Genomic DNA, 20,471 nt, shown 5'->3' with positions numbered 1-20,471 from the left:
GTCGATATTGCATTTCAGTAAGTCATTTCAAGTCAGGGAGAAGGGGTGGTAATTCTAGGTTATAGGAAGATCATTGTCTAAGGGTATTTATGCATTCATTCATTCATTTTTACCCAAATCTTTTAAACTGGTCAGCATTCTGTTTCATAGACATTACTAGAAAACTTTTAAATCTGTGGGAGTCAGTTTAAGAAATCCACACAGACATGGATATATTAATGTCAAAATCAGGGAACAGTATATCATACAAAATAGGGATTCAAGGTGCGCTTTCGGATACATCTAGTCCAAATATACTCTCCTTCCAAATACCTTTGCCAGATTCTGGCTGTCAGGGGTTTTCCAGGTGGTGTGGCCATGGTCTGGTAGTTTTTGCTCCTAACATTTTATCCACATCTATGCCTGGCAGCTTCAGAGGCATGCCATGGTAAGCTGTGTTTCTCTCCATGGAAAAGTGTGAAATGATGGTGTGGGACAGGAGATTATACCTGAAAATTGCATTTGATATTAAAGAACATAAGGGGCCTATATAACCAATATGACCAAAGAAAATCAAGATGGTTTTCTCTGTCTCTAGGTCAACTGGTCAGCAGTTAGATGCAGGCAAAACCAGATCATTAAGGAATGTGATACAGCGTGGTATACAGTCAAGAGGTCAGAAGTCAAAGGAAACATGGAACTTGTAGGATCATTGTAACTGCATTTTTCTATATTTTAATGAACACTGAAATGATAGTGAAATATATGAAAAGTATGCATAAGATGAAGTCTAGTATAATCACATATCAAAATAATTGTTATAATCATGTTAACCTTTTAAATTAATAAGTTGTATGTATGTGAAATCTTTTTTTGCACTGGAGATGTCCCTCTCTTGGTACACACCTCCCCCGGGAATGCTGGGGACTGTCTACTTTGATAAAAACCAGGCACAATGAGATCAGCTCACTTCGAAGAGGGGGGCACCATGCTGTCTTTGTTCAGAGAGTCAGAAGGGTTATTTTGATTTTAGCTTACATCACGAGGGCTGGTTCTTGGAGAAATATGATCATAAGGGGTGTGTATGCATGTAAGGGGAGGGGTTTGAATTGTGATGTATGGATTCTTTGTCTCTATAAAAGAGATAAGTCTTTTGTCTGGCTGGGTGTGACTCCTTTTGAGAGAACACTCTGTGGGAGATACTATTCTACATAGTAAAATAATTTCTTTTTCTTAAAAACCTAGGTCTTTGGTCTTTTTCTTCACCAGTTTAGGCCCCTTCCGCACAGGCAAAATAATGCGTTTTCAAACCACTTTCACAACTGTTGGCAAGTGGATTTTGCTATTCCGCACAGCTTCAAAGAGCACTGAAAGCAGTTTGAAAGTGCATTATTCTGCATGTGCGGAATTTATTTTTATTTATTTTATTTATTTTTAAAGCTTTTATACCGCCCCATCCCCGAAGCGCTCTGGGCGGTGTACAACAGGTAAAAGCAATAATACAAGGTAAGTAAAAACATTAAAAAAGCAGCAACAGTTAACAACAATTATCAGAGGAGTAAAAATATAAATGGGCCCAACATCTTAATTTTAAAATTCCCTCCCCACCCCCCAGGGGAGGCATGGTGGCCTCGTAGGATGACAATGACCCAGTTGTCCGGGTCAGGCAAGGGCCAAACAGGGAAGGGGGAATGAGCCTTAAAGTGAACTGGGTGGGGCTACAGAGGTTCTAGCATGACAATAGTGTGGTGTCCATCTCTTTTGCCCTCCTCACAGGTGGGACAGAGATGAGTACTTACTTACGAGAGCCAGCGTTGTGTAGTGGTTAATCTGGAGAACCGCGTTTGATTCCCCACTCTGCAACATGAGCTGTGGAGGCTTATCTGGTGAAGCAGATTAGCTTGTGCACTCCAACACATGCCAGCTGGGTGACCTTCTTCCGAACTCTCTCAGCCCCATCCACCTCACAGGGTGTTTGTTGGGGGGGAAGGGGAGAAGGGAAAGGAGACTGTAATTTCCTTTGAGTCTCCTTACAGGAGAGAAAGGGGGGACATAAATCAGTGGTGGGATCCAAAAATTTTAGTAACAGGTTCCCATGGTGGTGGGATTTAAACAGTGGTGTAGTGCCAATGGGGCTGGGCGGGGCATGATGGGGGCGTGGCCGGACATTTTGGGGGCGGGGCATTAATAATTTCTCTGTTACTGTAAAAAACTCTTACTGTAAAAAAAGTTCCTAAATTCCAGCTGGTATCTTTCTGTCCGTAACTTAAACTAATTATAGCAAGTCCTATCGTCTACCGCCAACAGAAACAACTACTTCTCCTCTAATTGACTGCCTGTCAAATACTTAATACTTTCAAATACTTAATTTTGTTTCTAGAAATCAAAAGAAGGATGCTTTCCTTAAACAAGGAACTTTACCATATTTCTAAAACATGTTTTTAAAACAGCCCAACAGGGAGAATTTTCCCGTTTTCTACCTTCGCTAACCAGCCACATAGGAAACAACAGGACTTTATGATTTTTGGACCTAATGGGATTTGTAACAGAAAAGCGGACCCAATTAGTAACCCCCTCTCGGCACACACAAATAATTAGTAACCCACTCTTGGGAACTGGTGAGAACCTGCTGGATCCCACCTCTGACATAAATCCAAACTCCTCTTCTTACTTGGATCTGGACCTTATGACCTCAGCACTTCTGACATAAAAACAGGTTTGGAAGTTGGAATATGTTGCCAACTCCAAGTAGGGAAATAGTTGAAGATTTTTGGGAAGAAGAGGACATTTCCTTCCGGGGAACTCTCCTGGGAAACTCATGTCTGTCATCTGGAAATCAGTTGTAGCTCCAGGAAATATTGAGATCTCACCTGAAAACTGACAATCCTATGGGTCAGTTTGCCCAACGAGAACTATAACTTTCCCCATTTGCATTGGCATTGATGATTTCTGACAATATTTTGACACTGTTTCCATGCAATAATTATCTGTTCGGTATGCTATCCGCAATCTTTTTTTCCCCCCAGGGGGGTGCTGAGTTTATTTATTTATTTGTATTGTTTGTATTGTTTGATTTGTAAGACGCCCTTCTCCCAAAGTAAAACATCAATAATGACATTAAAATACAATTAAATCCAGTAAAATGCTTAGTCAATAGTATGATAGCACCTATGAATCCCACTAAGGGAGAATAATAATACTATAAACTCACCCCAAACAAATTCTTTCATACTGGGAGAGGAAAGGAAAAAAAGGATTGGAAAAGGAGGGGAATGGGGAAAGTTTAAATTAGGGGGAATGAAGGTGCAGCAATGGCGTAGGAGGTTAAGAGCTAGTGTATCTAATCTGGAGGAACCGGGTTTGATTCCCAGCTCTGCCGCCTGAGCTGTGGAGGCTTATCTGGGGAATTCAGATTAGCCTATGCACTCCCACACACGCCAGCTGGGTGACCTTGGGCTAGTCACAGCTTCTCGGAGCTCTCTCAGCCCCACCTCCCTCACAGGGTGTTTGTTGTGAGGGGGGAAGGGCAAGGAGATTGTCAGCCCCTTTGAGTCTCCTGCAGGAGAGAAAGGGGGGATATAAATCCAAACTTTTCTTCCTCTTCTTCTTCTATAAACTCACCCCAAACAAATTCTTTCATACTGGGAGAGGAAAGGGGAAAAAAGGAATGGAAAAGGAGGGGAAAGGGGAAAGTTTAAATTAGGGGGAATGAAGGTGTTCTATTAAACGTTCCTCACCCTGGAAAACAAGATCAGTGTTTTTAGGGGTTTTTCCTCCTTTCCATAGAGGTTCAAAAAGGGGGTGAGGGTAGAAGGAGGGGAGACGAAACACATACGATCATTGCAGCAATGTGGTCAGTTCTGCCCCATATCAAGTTGTTCAAGTATAGGAGTTCCAACCTCTTGGAATTACAGCTCCAATCAAAAGAGAGGAAAGAAAGGGGTTGTTTCAGAGGGCAGATTCCATGACATCATCCTCCACTGAGCTCCCTCCTGTTCCCAAACCCTACTCAGGTCAACCTCCACCCTTCAAATCTCCCAGAATTCCCCAGTCTAGGGTTGCCAGCAACAACAGGTACATAAATTGCTTGCAAGTGGGTTTTGAATTCCGCACAGTAAAATCCAGCGGCAAAATGTATGTGTATGGCTAAAAGATTGGATTGATCTTTCAGAAACTAAGATGTTAAATATCGAAAGTTACGGCCTCAACCATGGATGGCACGAAAGATTATGGCCACCTAAAGATAAGAAGAGATATAGAACCTTTAATCAACACTATGTCAGAAGATCCCTAATAAAAGTTTCCAGATAGACATAGTTCGATTTCTTTTTACAGGAACCATATACCACATGGATATCAAGGTTAAAGCTTTAAATCAAAAGGTTGGTCAAAAGAAATAAAATGGTCACATATAAGGAATTGTGCCACTTTTGAAACAGAGAAATTAACTTTAAAAGATAGAGAAAATATAATAATTGAAGGCATATCATACATATGCAACTTAAGGACTATTTGCAGAGTGACAACAAAACTGTGGGGCTTCAAACCTTCGAAATTAGATGAAATTAAGGAAGTGGGAAGGAAAAATTAATTAGCAGAATCTATATATACTCTATTAGATTTAGAAACGAAGACCAATTATTAGAACATCCATGATACAATGGTCCAAAGATGTTGGAAGGAATATCGATCTTGTGATGATTGGGAATTAATATGGAAAAGAGCGCATACCTCTATAGTATGCACAGATGTTAAAGAAAACATCTATAAAGTAATCCATAGGTGGTATTTAACCCTGTAATTATCATGGACAATATTCTACCCAATAATCTGTTGAAAATGTGGGGATAAACAGGAACGCTATACAACTCCTAGTGGAACCGTAAAAGAACAAAAAGACTAGTGAAATACATAATCATCTCATGTGAGTAATAAAGGTACAATTTAAAAAATGGAACCGAAATGTAATTTGTTAGGGTCTATTTTAAAGATAAGGAATTTACAATGTTTACAAAATTGATTACTCACCTTATAACAGCTGCATCGCATAAGTTGATTTCATACGGGTATGGAACTACACATTCCAAATCCATGGAGGCGTGGTTTGAAAAATATATATGTTTCTATGGGATTTGGGAACGCATTTCACCTCTACATTTCTCATAGGAAGAAGAGGAGCAAAGAAGAAAGAACTGTATGGAAGCTGACTGGAAGAATATTCTGGCAACCCATACCAAGTAGATAAAATAGATAGAATAAATAGGATAAATATGAAGGAAATATAAGAAGAATTATAAGGTTATCGGGCCAAGTAAGTAGGTAGATTTACAAAAAAAAAAAGTAAGATATATGTTTGAATAATTTGGAAAGATAAACAAGTTTAATCTGCCAGAAAGATTCATTGAATGCAGACTTATATCATATTATTTCCACATTTGATTTCAGTGCAGATTACTCCAGTTAGGAGAGAAGCTCCTTGATTGGGGAAGTAATTATAAAATGAAATCTCAAGTAAGGGAAATGCAATTTAACTGTTTGAGATAAAACAAGGAGACTCAAAATACGAATGTATAACCTGTATAAATCTTTTAGCATTCTTTTCAATAAAGCAAAATTAAAAAAAAAAAGAAAGTGGGACGAAGTTCCTTATTCCTGCATGTGTGAGCTGGTCTTAAGCTTGGTGCAATTTTGGATGGGGAGATCACCAAGAAAGTCTCCAGGGCTGCTAAGCATAGAGGTAGGGCAGTGTACAGAAGAAGAAGAAGAAGAAGAAGAAGGAAGAAGAAGAAGAAGAGAAGAGAAGGAAAGAAGAAGAAGAAGAAGAAGAAGAAGAAGAAGAAGTAAGAGAGAGAAGGAGAGAAGAAGAAGGGGAGGGAGGGAGGAGGAGGAGGAGGGAGGAGGAGTTTGGATTTGATCATCCTCCTCTCCTGTAGGGAGACTCCAAAGGGGCATTACAATCTCCTTGCCACTTCCCCCTACACAACAAACACTCCTGTGGGAGGTAGAGTGGGAGCTGAGGAGAGCTCCGAGAAGCTGTGGGACTAGCCCAAGGTCACCTAGAAGCTAGGCGTGTGTGTGGGAGTGCATACAGAGCTGAATCTGAATTCCCAGATAAGCCTCCCCACAGCCTCAGGCGGCTGAGCTGCTTTGGGAATCAAACCCGGTTCCTCCAAGATTAGATACATGAATATATCTTAAACCTCCTACGCCTACCTCAAGCGTGAGGAAGAAGAAGAAGAGGAGGAGGAGGAGGTTTGGATTTATACACCATCTTTCTCTTCTGTAAGGAGACTCAAGGTGGCTTCCCTTCTTCTCCCCACAAGTTCCTTTCCCTCCCTCTCCCCACAACAGACACCTTGTGAGGTAGGTGGGGCTGAGAGAGATCAGAGAGAACTGTGACTAGCCGAAGGTCATCTAACAGGAATGTAGGCGTGAGAAAACATATCTGGCTTACCAGATAAGCCTCCGCCACTCAAGCAGAGGAGTGGGGAATCAAACCCACTCCTCCAGATTAGAATCCGCCTGCTTTTAACCACACTGGAAGGCTCATTCCGCACTTGCAGAATAATGCACTTTCAAACTGCTTTCAGTGCTCTTTGAAGCTGTGCGGAATGGCAAAATCCACTTGCAAACAGTTGTGAAAGTGGTTTGAAAAAGCATTATTTCACGTGTGCGGAAGGGGCCGAAGATAGGGCAGAAGAACAAACGTATATACGTTCAGATGCAACCAGATGCTCTCCCTCGCCACTTGCTCCCAGTCTTATCCACCGGAAGGACACAACAGCAGCAAATGAAAAAAAAAACGAACAAAAGCGTGGAAAGGAGTCTGAGGCCCCCTCCCCCCCTGCAGCAACTTTCACAACAAAAAATTAAAAACCACCAAAACAGTAATTTCTTTTGTGCCCACATCTCCCGTGTGGGTGGGCGCACCTCGCTGAGTAGAGGTTTAAGCATAGAAATTGGCAACAATTAGTAATCTGGGTGCTTGGCGGCCCGACCGGATTTGCATATGAAAGCCCCGGCAACTCCTGTGTAGGGGAAAGTGACTAGCGAGGAGGTGCTCTTTGTGTGTTTATGGAAAACAGGCCGCTAAAGAGTGACAAGCAGTTGGGAAAGCAAAGGGGTGGGATGAAGGGGGGGAGACATGGGGGGGAAGAAAGAGAGAGCTGGAGATGGAAATCTGGCAGCTTTTGACAGGCGTGCATAATTCTTCCTGGAGGGTAGAGTCACCTAGGGGAACAAAGTGAGCGAGACCATTAAACCTCCAGAGTTTTGCAGGATGTCTCTGAACACGGAGAAGTTTACAAGGAACAGAGGGAGGCAACGGAATACAAAATGAAGGCTCTGTCCTATGGTTTCGGCTGGCGCACGGCTTAGGCCTCATTGCCCCGGGCGGAGAAAGGAGACCACTCTTCGGAGCGATGCTAGGCCGTTTGAAAGTGCCAGGATTCCACGGCTCAGAAATATCTTATTTTTTTTTTTAAAAAAATGTGGTTCTTTATAACAAAAGAGACACTTTACGAAAGAGACATTCTTCGTGGCGTAGAGATGGATTGAGAGAGAAGGCAGAATAGCAAACACGCGTCTGCCACTGGGGATATAGCCATCACTGTGTACTGCCTCTTATACGGTGGCCATATTCCGTGTGGGACTGGGATATTTCCTCTCATGACTCATCCATGCCCTACAATGAGAGACTTAGGGAGCTGTGGATGTTTGGTCTGGATGTTACCACCAGGAAAATAGGAAAAATATTTTCCTGAGCTTGTCACCAAACTACACTGGCTAAGGATCAGAGCAAAGAGACCAGTGTTGTCCAAAAGCTTCCACAAGTCCTGGAAAGAACATGTATATACAAATGTGCTGATATTTCACATGGTTTCCTTCTTGCCTTTGTCCCTTTTAAGGTTTAATGTAAGCCCCTCAGTGTTGGATTTATTATTTGCCAGATGTTTAGGATTATACTTTAGCTAGGTTCTCCAGTTGATTTAAGGTTTTGTTACTGTTAATTTAGGATACTCTTGCTTATATGTTTATATGGGCTTGTACTGTATTGGAGGTTCTTTGTTATAAGGTTGAGGGATCCTATAGAGTTACTTTAAGTGATAGACAAGAAGAGAAATGGATTAGAAATATTCTTCTTACTTTATTGTATTAATAGAAGAAGCCTCTTAGGATTTTAGTAGTTCTATTTTAGCTAGGTTACAAGGAAGTAGATCAGAAAATGCAAAGTAAGGACAACTCCTTCTTACAATCTGATAAATTTGTCAACCTCAACAAACTTACAAGGAGTGCCTTGGCCGTTTGGAGGACATCACCCTACTTCCCATTGGACTATTTGAATTTTCACTTCTAGGATCTCAAGACCCATTGGACTATTGAAGTTTCCACTTCTAGGATCTCAAGATTCATTGGCAGCCTTTTCTTCTGGGACTTAATCCCATCAGCAAAAACAAAAGACTGTCTTCCTCCTCTTTGTTTTAGATTGTCTGTATTATCTATCTACCTATCTACCTATCTACCTATCTACCTACCTATCTACCTACCTACCTGCCTACCTGCCTACCTACCTGCCTGCCTACCTGTCTGTCTGTCTGTCTGTCTGTCTGTCTGTCTGTCTGTCTGTCTGTCTGTCTGTCTGTCTGTCTGTCTGTCTATCTATCTATCTATCTATCTATCTATCTATCTATCTATCTATCTATCTATCTATCTAATAATCTACCTACCTGCCTGCCTGCCTGCCTGCCTGCCTGTCTGTTTGTCTGTCTGTCTGTCTGTTTGTTTATGGGTTAGATTTGTAGACTGCCCCATCCCCAAGGGGCTCTGGGCGGCGCACAACAACATCAATATATATACAGTTTATAACAAAATAAACAATTATTACATGTACTAAAATCCATTAAAACCATTAAAACAGCGGTCAATACCATAATAACAGGCATCCCATAACCAAATTTATTAAAAAGCCTCCCCAAAAAGGAGGGAACAGCTGGACTCCTCCTCAGGAGGGTAACGTAGATGTAAACAAAAAGAATGGTAAAAGTAAGTGAGTAAAGGTCAGTGAGTAAACATCATAGAACATGCCCCAACTCACAAATCTGAACACAGCAATGGCCCACTGGTCCACTGAAAATGTGTTATTTTCTGCCCCCCCATGTGAATAAATGGATGGAACCCAGGGACATTTGGCCCCATATGTTCCCCTGGGTGGTATCCCCTGCTTGCATGTACCTGCCTGGGCACTAGGGTCACGGGCAGTGGTGGGATCCAAAAATTTTAGTAACAGGTTCCCAGGGTGGTGGGATTCAAACTGTGGTGTAAAGCGCCAATGGGGCTGGACGGGGCACGATGGGGGCGTGGCCGGGCATTCCGGGGGCAGGGCATTCCTGGGTGGGGCTGTGGCAAGGACGCAGTCGCTGCTCCGGTCCTCGGGTGGGAAATAAATGCACTTAGGCACAGGCTGCCACGTCCTGCTAGACTGCTTCCAGTTCTGCGCGCTACTGCTGAGAGGAGGGGCATAACTAAGGCAAAAATCATGTGGCAAAATCACCAATTAGTAACCCCCTCTCGGCACACACAGATAATTAGTAACCTACTCTCAGGAACCTGTGAGAACCTGCTGGATCCGACCTCTGGTCACAGGGGAAGGGTCTCTTTGTGGTACCCCCCCCTTGCTGAGATGCAGGGGTGTGTGGGCATGTGGGAGGACTTTTTCTGCGATTTCCCCCAGACGTTGAAACAATCTCCCTGAGAGGTTTGGCAGGTGCTTACCCTTATGGGTTTAGGTGACTTGGGTATTTGGTAGGTCTTCCTGGATGCCTCCTCTATGATGCTGATGGTTGTGGGGGTGGGAGTAGAAATGGTGTTGTAGCATTTTAATGGGGATGTTTTAATAGGGATGTTTTTATTGGGGATGTTTTATTATTATTATTATTATTATTATTATTATTATTATTATTATTATTATTATTATTATTATTATTATTATTATTATTATTATTATTATTATTTATTAAACTTGCTATACCACCCTATCCCCGGAGGGCTCAGGGCGGTGAACAACATAAAGTCATACAAAAAACATAAAAATCTTAAAACAGGTACATCCTACAATAGGGCCCGCGAGACCCATATACCACCCTCTTCCAAAAATGAGGAGGGGTCCCAATGATGTTAGGGGACCATGTTTTAGCCATGTATGTTATAGTGCTTTATCGGGGGAGGTTTTAATGTTGCAACCAACTAGAGATCTTGCATATAGACTATATACATGTTAAAAATAAATAAATAGAACAAGAATCCCAAATTGAGGCTTAGCCCTTTTGAACAATAAGAACATAAGAACTAGCCTGCTGGATCAGACCAGCGTCCATCTAGTCCAGCTCTCTGCTACTCGCAGTGGCCCACCAGGTTCCTTTGGGAGCTCACATGCAGGATATGAAAGCAATGGCCTTCTGCGGCTGTTGCTCCCGAGCACCTGGACTGTTAAGGCATTTGCAATCTCAGATCAAAGAGGATCAAGATTGGTAGCCATAAAATCCAACTTCTCCTCCATCAATCTGTCCAAGCCCCTTTTAAAGCTATCCAGGCTAGTGGCCATCACCACCTCCTGTGGCAGCATATTCCAAACACCAATCACACGTTGCGTGAAGAAGTGTTTCCTTTTATTATTTATTTATTTTTATTTATACTTTAGGCTTATATACCGCCCCGTCCCCGGAGGGCTCTGGGCGATTATTACAGCATATAATAAATACAGTCATAAAACCAGTATAATCGAGCTCAAAACTTTATAAAACGACAGCGAGAGACTAAACTAAACAGTAGCATTTAGTACGAAGCATAAATACCACGTAAGGTGAAGCCGATAACCCTAATATCAAATTCTTCTCCTAAGGGAGGAACGGCAGGTCTCGCAGATGTTATAGGCCCAGATGGAAGAGCCAAAGCATTAGTCCTAATTCTTCCCCCCAGCATAAGAACAATGGCATATATGGAGTAGCTATTGTTACGTATATACTTTTATATTTTGATATATTTTAAAATTGTCTTTATATGTAATGAGGCTCAATTGGACCTACGAAGTGGGGGAGGGGGGGCAGGAGTGGGGATGAAATGGTTGAATTCTTTTAAGTTGCCATCTATTTTTTGTACACTATTAATCTACTGTTTCAAAGTGTTGGGGGCATTTTATAGTTTTAATGTTTAATGTTAATACTGGATTTAAATGTTATCTTGTGTTTTAAATGCTATCTCCCCCCCTGAACCCTCTGGGATAGGGTGGGATAAAAGTGTGATAACATAAATAAATAAGTACTTTTGCTGTTGTTAATGCCATTAACGGTTTCTGATGCTGATAGCTAGAGGGCAGCTACTGATCTCTGCGAAAACCATTACCTTAACTAAGTCCACTGAAGTTTAAAGTCTTCCTTTTCTCCTTCTGGACAGAGTTTTCGCCATCCTAGGAAATCTAACCGTGACCTAATCTCCAGCCAACAGATTTCTTGTACGTAGCAGGCGAACCAGAACTACTGGAGACCGAACAAATCTGCAATACTTTGAACCTTTCTTCCCTTTTGCTAATGCTTTATGCGGTCCGTTGCAAAAGGGTGGAACAATGACTTCAAAAACAGATACACGGAGATGTTCATGTCCCCAATTAGGATAACATCAGTTTGCATAGCCCTGCTGTTATCAGCCAAAGACAGGAATGTCAACATCAGAGAGATGCGGTTGAAAGAAAATGTGCAATCAATTGTTCGAGGGTAAATTGTAAGAGACTGGGCCGCACTCGTTTATCTCTCCAAATGTCTATCATTTCAGTCATCTGTCAAAACAAAGTTTACACCTCTGATCTGCCACTGATGTCCGTGGAATTAACTTTTCACTAATCATAAAGATAATAATTTGAATGTATATAGTATTCTAGATGGTTCAAATCACTTTCCGTTCCATGAGGGTTATAATGACCTGTAAAGTAGATCAGTATTATCACCATATCTCAGATGGGACGCACAGGCTAAGAGGAGAGAAAGAATCGGGTCCAGAAGATCCTTTGAAGACCAACATGATTTCCAGGACAAAGACTTTTGAGAGTCAAAGTTCAATGCAGTACAACAACCTTTATTAGGCATATTAAAATGGGCTCCAGAGCATTACAGACATTTCTGAAGTACAAATCAAAAGTACATTCAAAACGCAGACAGATAAAATGTATAATGGACGTTACTTAGAAAACATTGGACATTACTTAGAAAATTCTGTCACTTGTAAAAGAAATTTTGCTACTTTTTCCAAGAGCACGGCCTCTGTGTTATTTAACAAAAGCTCCACAACAGAGTTGTCAGAGTCTCTTTCAGATTTGTCTAAGACCCGCCCAGGAGAGAAATTCCTAATACCCACATATCTTGGACAGTCAAGTATAATGTGAGCAAGAGTCTCCACTTGGACAGGCCCAGTGTGGACAGGCCCGATTCTGCAGAGGGATAGATAGGTAGTGACCCTTTGTAATGGCCGATGGAAAAGTATTGCATCTGGCCCTTGTAACAATCCATCTCTGTTGGGGAGTCAAAGTTCTCCTTATCAGATGTCCTTATCAAAGCTAATACCAGAGGTCCCCAATATAGTGCTCATGGGTGCCATGGGACCTACCAAGAACTTCCTGGCATCCACCAAATGTTTTTAGAAACTGGTATGTACCACATTGCTTAGTTCACACTTGGAGTACTGTGTGCAGTTCCGGAGACCTCCCTTCAAAAAGGATTTTGGCAGAATGGAACAGGTGCAGACGAGAATAACGAGGACGATCGGGGGCCTGAGGACCAAGTCCTCGATGGAAAGGCCCTGAGCTAGATGGCCCTGGGGGTCCCTTCTAACTCTATCTTTCTATGATTTTAATGACTGCTGTCCAATCACCAGTGCAGTGTAGTGGTTAAGAGCATCTGGAAAACTGGATTTGATTCCACACTCCGCCACATCATAAGAACATAAGAACATAAGAACTAGCCTGCTGGATCAGACCAGAGTCCATCTAGTCCAGCAGTCTGCTACTTGCAGGGGCCCACCAGGTGCCTTTGGGAGCTCACGTGCAGGATGTGAAAGCAATGGCCTTCTGCTGCTGCTGCTGCTCCCAAGCACCTGGTCTGCTAAGGCATTTGCAATCTCAGATCAAGGAGGATCAAGATTGGGAGCCATAGATCGACTTCTCCTCCATCAATCTGTCCAAGCCCTTTTTAAAGCCCTATCCAGTGGCAGATTCTTATCTGGTGAAGTGGATTTGTTTCCCAGCTCCTGCACATGAATCCTTTTAGGTGACCTTGGGCTACTCACAGTTTTTTGGAACTCTCTCAGTCCCACCTGTCTCTCCTTCTCCTTCTTCACCATGGATCCTGCTAGGATAAAGGTGACTGTTACTGAATAGGTTCTCCATGCCAACAAAAAAGTGGTGCTTCTCAAACTCTTCCAAAGAACCTTGGTTAAAGGCCTAGAGAAAAGTCAGTATTAGCTCAATGCGCTGGGGAAAATATGCTTTGAGAAAGAGAATCACTGGAAATAGGCTGACCAGATGTCCCGCTTTTGGCGGGACAGTCCCGCCTTCACACAATTTGTCCCGTGTCCCGCGGGTTATTTCCATTGTCCCGATTTTTGGGAGGCTGCCGCATTGCTTTCTGGGGTGCAAGGCAGTGACAGTGTGGGAAATGGCAGCACCCCAGAAGGCAGTGCGCTCCTGTGGCTGCGAGCACATGCACGCATGCTTGCGCCCACGGCCACCTACCCCCGTCCCGGTTCACAAAGGTGACCATCTGGTCACCTTACTAGAAAACACACCACTGGGCACCATGGTGCCCAAGAAACCTATGTTGGGGGTCACTGTGCTAGGGAAAGGCCCACAGAGGCACGAGTGCCTTTCACATTGGCAACATGAATTATAATGAGGTCATCTAACCTGTTCTCAGCACCTGGCCTGATCAATAAGGTGGTAGACCAAGAAAAATGGGTCCTCTAGGGTGCCTGGCAGTGACACTGGGCGCCCTGACATCACCTGGGAGGAGGGCCGGGCAGCCTATTTAAGGCTAGGCCCGGCTTAGCCTCCTCCCCATTTGCTGGAGCACGCGAGTCTCCCCCCCTCCCCTCCCTGTTTTTTGGTATTTGTTAATTCATGTTTGTTTTGTTAAGGGTTGGTGGATTGCGCATGGGGGACTGATCTTTAGTTTGGGGCCAGCGGGTGAAATACCCGCTTTATTGGAACCTCCTCATGAGGTTTGGGGTGGAGCAGGCCAAGGGGTAACCTGCCCAGACGTGGGCTTCTATGGCTTGTGCCCCTGGCAGCAGTAGAGTCTTCAGGAAGTGGCAACCGCCCATCTGGAATCTCACAGCTGCTCCAGTGTGCGTTCATTTTTCATCAGCAGGTGGGCTGTAGAAAAATTTAGGTGTCTGGGGGACAGCACTCGGGCTGCCCAGCATACAGGTCAGACCCCCATGCTGTGCCGTACGCTTTGTTTGGGCATCTTAGTTGATAGTTCCATGGGAATGTCAACTCAATGCATGGCAGCTGTGAAAAAGGCAAACTCTATGCTGATGATAATTAGGAAAGGAGTTGATAATAAAACTGCAAGGATTGTCATGCCCTTATATAAAGCCGTGGTGCGACCGCACTTGGAGTACTGTGTTCAGTTCTGGTCGCCACATCTCAAAAAGGATATCGAAGAGATAGAAAAAGTGCAGAGAAGGGCAACGAGGATGATTGAAGGATTGGAGCACCTTCCTTATGAGGAGAGGCTGCAGTGTTTGGGACTCTTTAGTTTGGAGAGGAGATGGCTGAGGGGGGATATGATTGAAGTCTATAAAATTATGCATGGGGTAGAAAATGTTGACAGAGAGAAATTTTTCTCTCTTTCTCACAATACTAGAACCAGGGGGCATTCATTGAAAATGCTGGGGGGAAGAATTAGGACTAATAAAAGGAAACACTTCTTCACGCAACGTGTGATTGGTGTTTGGAATATGCTGCCACAGGAGGTGGTGATGGCCACTAACCTGGATAGCTTTAAAAAGGTCTTGGACAGATTGATGGAGGAGAAGTCGATCTATGGCTACCAATCTTGATCTGCCTTGATCTCAGATTGCAAATGCCTTAGCAGACCAGGTGCTCGGGAGCAGCAGCAGCAGAAGGCCATTGCTTTCATCTCCTGCACGTGAGCTCCCAAAGGCACCTGGTGGGCCACTGAGAGTAGCAGAGAGCTGGACTAGATGGACTCTGGTCTGATCCAGCAGGCTAGTTTTTATGTTCTTATGTTCTTATGTTTGCCTTGAACCAATTTTTGTTAAATAAAATGGCTATGGCCAACGTTTTACCGCACAAGAAAGCATGTTTTACTCAATTTATTGCAAGTTTAGGAGGGTTCTTAGCTACTTCCCTCAGGCAGCAAAAATACCTTTTTTACGTAGAGGTACCTCCTTCTGACATGACACAAGGGAATACAAACTTTCCTGCCTGCTCATTGGCCATTTGTGACCTTTTCGGCAAGAAGGAAACAGGAGATCTGACCTCGATGCAGAGAGACGAGTGGTGTGGAGGGTTGATACACTGGAAAAAAATCTCATCATGAGAACAGAGCCAGAAAACTCCTGCGGTAAGCTAGAATTTCCTTCAGCCTGTCTCCCATTCCACACCACTGCTATCTCTTTAAATGCATTCTTTCCTAAATTATCTTGTAATTGGGAAATGCTGACTTTTTTTTTTGTGCTTAACTTCAGTGTAAGTTCTTTCCTGATGCATAATTCATTTTCACTTTGTTCCTGGTGCTGCGTGTGCAATTGAATTTTTTGGCAGCCAAGTACAGCAGAAGAAGAAATCAACAACCCTGTAAAGGGACGAGAATGAAATCAGAGTGGACGGCTCGGAGGAAGAAATATTAAGGATGTCACAATATTTTGTACTCAATCCCGAGAAGGGGAAAGGAGGGGATTCTCTGATGGTTGGCCTAATAGGAGCAGATGACATTTAGAGGAGGGAATTATCTATTGCTGATGTCATACCGAGGTTGCACTTAATTGCTTTTCACATCACATATGCTGATGTCTTCTGAACATCCCCGAGCTTTGAGTTTTTCTTCTCCTGTAAAGGAATATCAGCAAGATCTACAGACTCACTTTTTTCCCCATTGACAGACCTCCTCAACTTTCAGACCAAACAGTGAGCTGTATCTCCACAACTAGTGTGACAGAGCCTGCCCCCCCACCCGCCCTTCCTGGACTTTTCAGGGAAAGCCCTTCTGTGCTCTATTTCTGTTTTGTTGTTCACCGCCATGAGCCCTTCAGGGGAGGGTGGTATATAAGTTTAACCAAGAAATAAATATAAATAAATAAACATTCACAGTCATGTGCACAAGATGATAAGTCGAGCGATGCCGGGTCAGACCAAAGGCCCATCAGGTCCCGCGTTTGTTCACACCGTGGTTGACCAGCTGCCTCCAGGAAGCCCACGTGCAGGATAATTAGAACAGAGTTCTCCCACCAGTACTCCCCAGAAATGGATCTAAAGAGGCCTGCTGCTATCTCTGGTACTGGAGGAACTGGATATCTACCACGGAAAACAAGAGGTTTGCCAGCCTCCAGGTGGTAGCTGAAGATCTCCCGCTATTACAATGCATCTCCAGGTGACACAACTGTCAGAACGTGTGTTTAGATGAGCAAAATCTAAATGACAGCCGGACCCTCCTTCTAGCAGGTGCCGTGAGCATAATTAGGACTGAGTGCACAACATGTACTGTGTGCAAAACCTGATAAGGTGAGGGCACCTGATTGGTACCACATATGTATATAGATAGCACAGACAACAGAGTGATGTGTGCCTGAAAACACCTGTGTTCTGGCGAAGCACTTTGTCAGTAGATAGCAATAAATAGAACTGCACTGGTGACTGTGTGTCTGTCAGTTCTTGTCTACATTGCATCCTGCAAGGTGGTCTACTCCGAGTAAATCCGCTGCTTCAACAACAACTCAGGAGAAAATGGCCACTGAAGTCCATCCCCTTCTTAAACCCCACCCGCTTTAGGCTCCATCCTCAAAACCCTCCGGTATTTCCCAATCCAGACCAGCCGGTCCCCGATTGTTTTCTTGGAAGAACTTCTACTCATCTAAACCTCAGGCGTCCGCCCCAAAATTAAAACAGCCAAGCAGCCAGGATAGTTCAATCGGAAATAGTTTTATATCCCACTATTATATGTAGGAGCAAAACCTGTATTGACCACAGTGGAATTTTAACCAGGGGCATACTGCCTTGGGGAACATATGGGGACAAATGTCTCTGGGCTGCAGCCATTTAGTCATGTGGGGGTGGAAAATCACACCCACACCCCTCCTCTTTCCCCCCTGGGTCCATACACTGCCTTCAAGACCTGCTCAAAAAATGTTTGGTCGTGGTGGGGGCGGGTGGCTGCCCATACGGGAAAGGGGGTGGCAAAAAACTCAGATTTTGCACCGGGCTACATTTTCCCTAGATCAGTGGTGGTGGACCTTTGACACTCCTGATGGTATGTGTAGGGGTGCGTTAGCAAGCCCAGTAGAGCCTCAAAAAGTACACAGGAATACCAGCGCCATCTGTCCCCTCCTGGGCTCACACGCACACCCATCATGAGACCCCTCTGACTCATGGGTCACAAGATGCCCCAGACACGGGTCACAAGACCCCCGAATGTGGATTTGACCCAGACAGGAACGTTTCCTCCCGCACGTACGCAGCCCCCAATGAGTCATGAATTGCACAACTTTCTCCCACTCTCCCGCCTTCCCAAACCCTTAATAAAAGGTGCCAGGGACCCCAGCTCGGCAGATTAGCCAGATCCACGGATCACGCTAGATCGCCACTGGCTTCTCTCCACCGGATCCTGATATCGCTGCGTCTCGTCTCTTCATTCCGTCGTCCATAATGACTTCAGGTGTGACTACAATTCCCATCAGCCCCTGCCAGCATGGCCAATTGGCCAAGCTGGCAGGGGCTGATGGAAATTGTAGTCCATACCATCTGGTGTGCCAAAGGTTCACCACACGGCCCTAGATACACCTCTGATTCTAACCCTCCCTTTTGGGGACTCTTCCTCCTGTTATATTCCCCTCCCCCCCCCTAAAAATGCTTTGATGAACCAAAGCACCAGGCAGTCGTCAACTGAGTGATTTCTTCAGATGTGCAACTTTTTTGCTTGTTGTTCCTTCGGTTGCTTAGTGAGTGAAGTTCGCTGATTGCTCTGGCAGCATCACGGAGTGACGCTGAGAGCCCAGCAGGGTTGACAAAAGGGTTCACCGGCAGGAGAGGATGATCTAATCCTTTTTCCCCCTTCTTTTTTTTTGTGCTCACCCTTTTCTTATTAGGGAAAAAATCCTCATTAGCTAATTGTTTTTCTTTGCAAGGGGTTAGTGCGAGTTCTTGGAGCAGGTCTGCTTGGGAACGGCTTCCAATCTGGCATTCGTGCAACTTCGGATACTGGTAACAGTTCGGACATTTTCGGGAGGGTCGTTTTGAAGGGTCGTTTTGAAGCAGCCCCCGATGCTGACCGTAATGTCTCCATCTCCAAAAGGGGCCAAGTGGCAGAAAATACATAATTTCTTGATTTGGCAGCCTTTTTGCTTTCAGGCTTAGTTCACGCTGTAAAATCAAAAGGGTTTTGCTCCCGCACAACTTATGTATTTATCTTATTTATTTATACTTTCAATTTATTTTATTTATTTATACTTTCAATTTTGAGGGGGGATATGATTGAAGTCTATAAAATTATGCATGGGGTAGAAAATGTCGACAGAGAGAAATTTCTCTCTCTTCCTCACAATACTAGAACCAGGGGGCATTCATTGAAAATGCTGGGGGGGGGGGAGAGAATTAGGACTAATAAAAGGAAACACTTCTTCATGCAACGTGTGATTGGTGTTTGGAATATGCTGCCACAGGAGGTGGTGATGGCCACTAACCTGGATAGCTTTAAAAGGGGCTTGGACAGATTTATGGAGGAGATAGTCGATCTGTGGCTACCAATCTTGATCCTCCTTGATCTGAGACTGCAAATGCCTTAGCAGACCAGGTGCTCAGGAGCAGCAGCAGCAGAAGGCCCTTGCTTTCACATCTTGCACGTGAGCTCCCAAAGGCACCTGGTGGGCCACTGCGAGTAGCAGAGTGCTGGACTAGATGGACTCTAGTCTGATCCAGTAGGCTAGTTCTTATGTTCTTATGTTCTGATAGGCCGCCCTCCCCAAAGGGAGTGACTATGGAATCTATGCTGCCGTGTATTCTTTCCCATTCTCTGAGAATAGCCAGCAGGGCCAGAGTAAGTTTGTGGTGTGGTTGAGAAACTGCAGAGACTCACCTCCTGGAAGGTAGTGCACTTCCGTACAGGCAGAATAATGCGCTTTCAATTCACTTTCACACTTGTTTGCAAGTGGATTTTTCTATTTCCCACAGTAAAATCCAGCTACAAAGTGCACTGAAAGTGGATTGAAAGTGCATTATTCTGCATGTGCAGAAGGGGCCATAGAGAGGGTGGCCAAGTTCTTGATTAGGGTGGGGAACCCACTAAACTCACATGGCCTTCCACCATTCCAAGACAGGGAAATTTAAAAAGGGAAAAAAACTCTTCCAGGTAGCACAAGCTCAAGGTTGTCGTTTTCGGGGAAAACCTGGAAGTGATGGTGGTCGAACTATGGTTTTACTATAGGGTTTCTGGCAACTTCTAGACCTACCATCACTGCTTCTGCTTTTTCTATAGAAGTGACATCATCATACCTATAAAACTACCTTCTCATCACAGCCTAATCCACCCCCCAAATGAAACAACTACTTTCCTATTCCCAGTGGGATATTTATCTGAAAGGAGTGATAGAAAGAGATTGCAAGAGAATTGTGTTCTCCTGCATTCTTTCAACTCTTCTAATCCGGAGAACTGGATTTGATTCCCCACTCCTCCACTTGAGTGGCAGAGGTTTATCAGGTGAACCAAATGTGTTTCCACACTCCTACATTCCTGCTGGGTGACCTTGGACAAGTCTCAGTTCTTTGGAACTCTCTCAGCCCCACCTACCTCACAAGGTGTCTGTTGTGGGGAGAAGAGGGGAAAGAAGTTTTTTTAAGCCAGCTTGAAAAAAAGGTGTGCTATAAATCCAATCTCCTCCTCCTCCTCCTCCTCCTCCTCCTTCTCCTTCTCCTTCTCCTTCTCCTTCTCCTTCTCCTTCTCCTTCTTCTATTCTATCAACCTCCAGTCAATAAATGAATAAAATGAATAATCAGGCCTATTGAAAACTTGCATGCTGGGGAATCTAACATCTAGAACCCTCCCTCCCTCCCTCCCTCCCTCCCTCCCTTCCTTCCTTCCGAGGAGATTCAAGGCAAATTATACAGTATGTGTATGTGTGGAATGCCATCCAGCCATAGTCCCCAGCAAAGAGCTTTCAAGGTAAGTGAAAAGCAAAGGTGGTTTGCCATTGCCTTTTGAAATTGGGTAGCCATA

The sequence above is a fragment of the Sphaerodactylus townsendi genome, linkage group LG07 (assembly GCF_021028975.2).
Source record: "Sphaerodactylus townsendi isolate TG3544 linkage group LG07, MPM_Stown_v2.3, whole genome shotgun sequence".
Classification (NCBI taxonomy): Eukaryota; Metazoa; Chordata; class Lepidosauria; order Squamata; family Sphaerodactylidae; genus Sphaerodactylus; species Sphaerodactylus townsendi.
The sequence above is the reverse complement of the archived record's forward strand: the minus strand, read 5'-3'. Positions refer to the sequence as shown.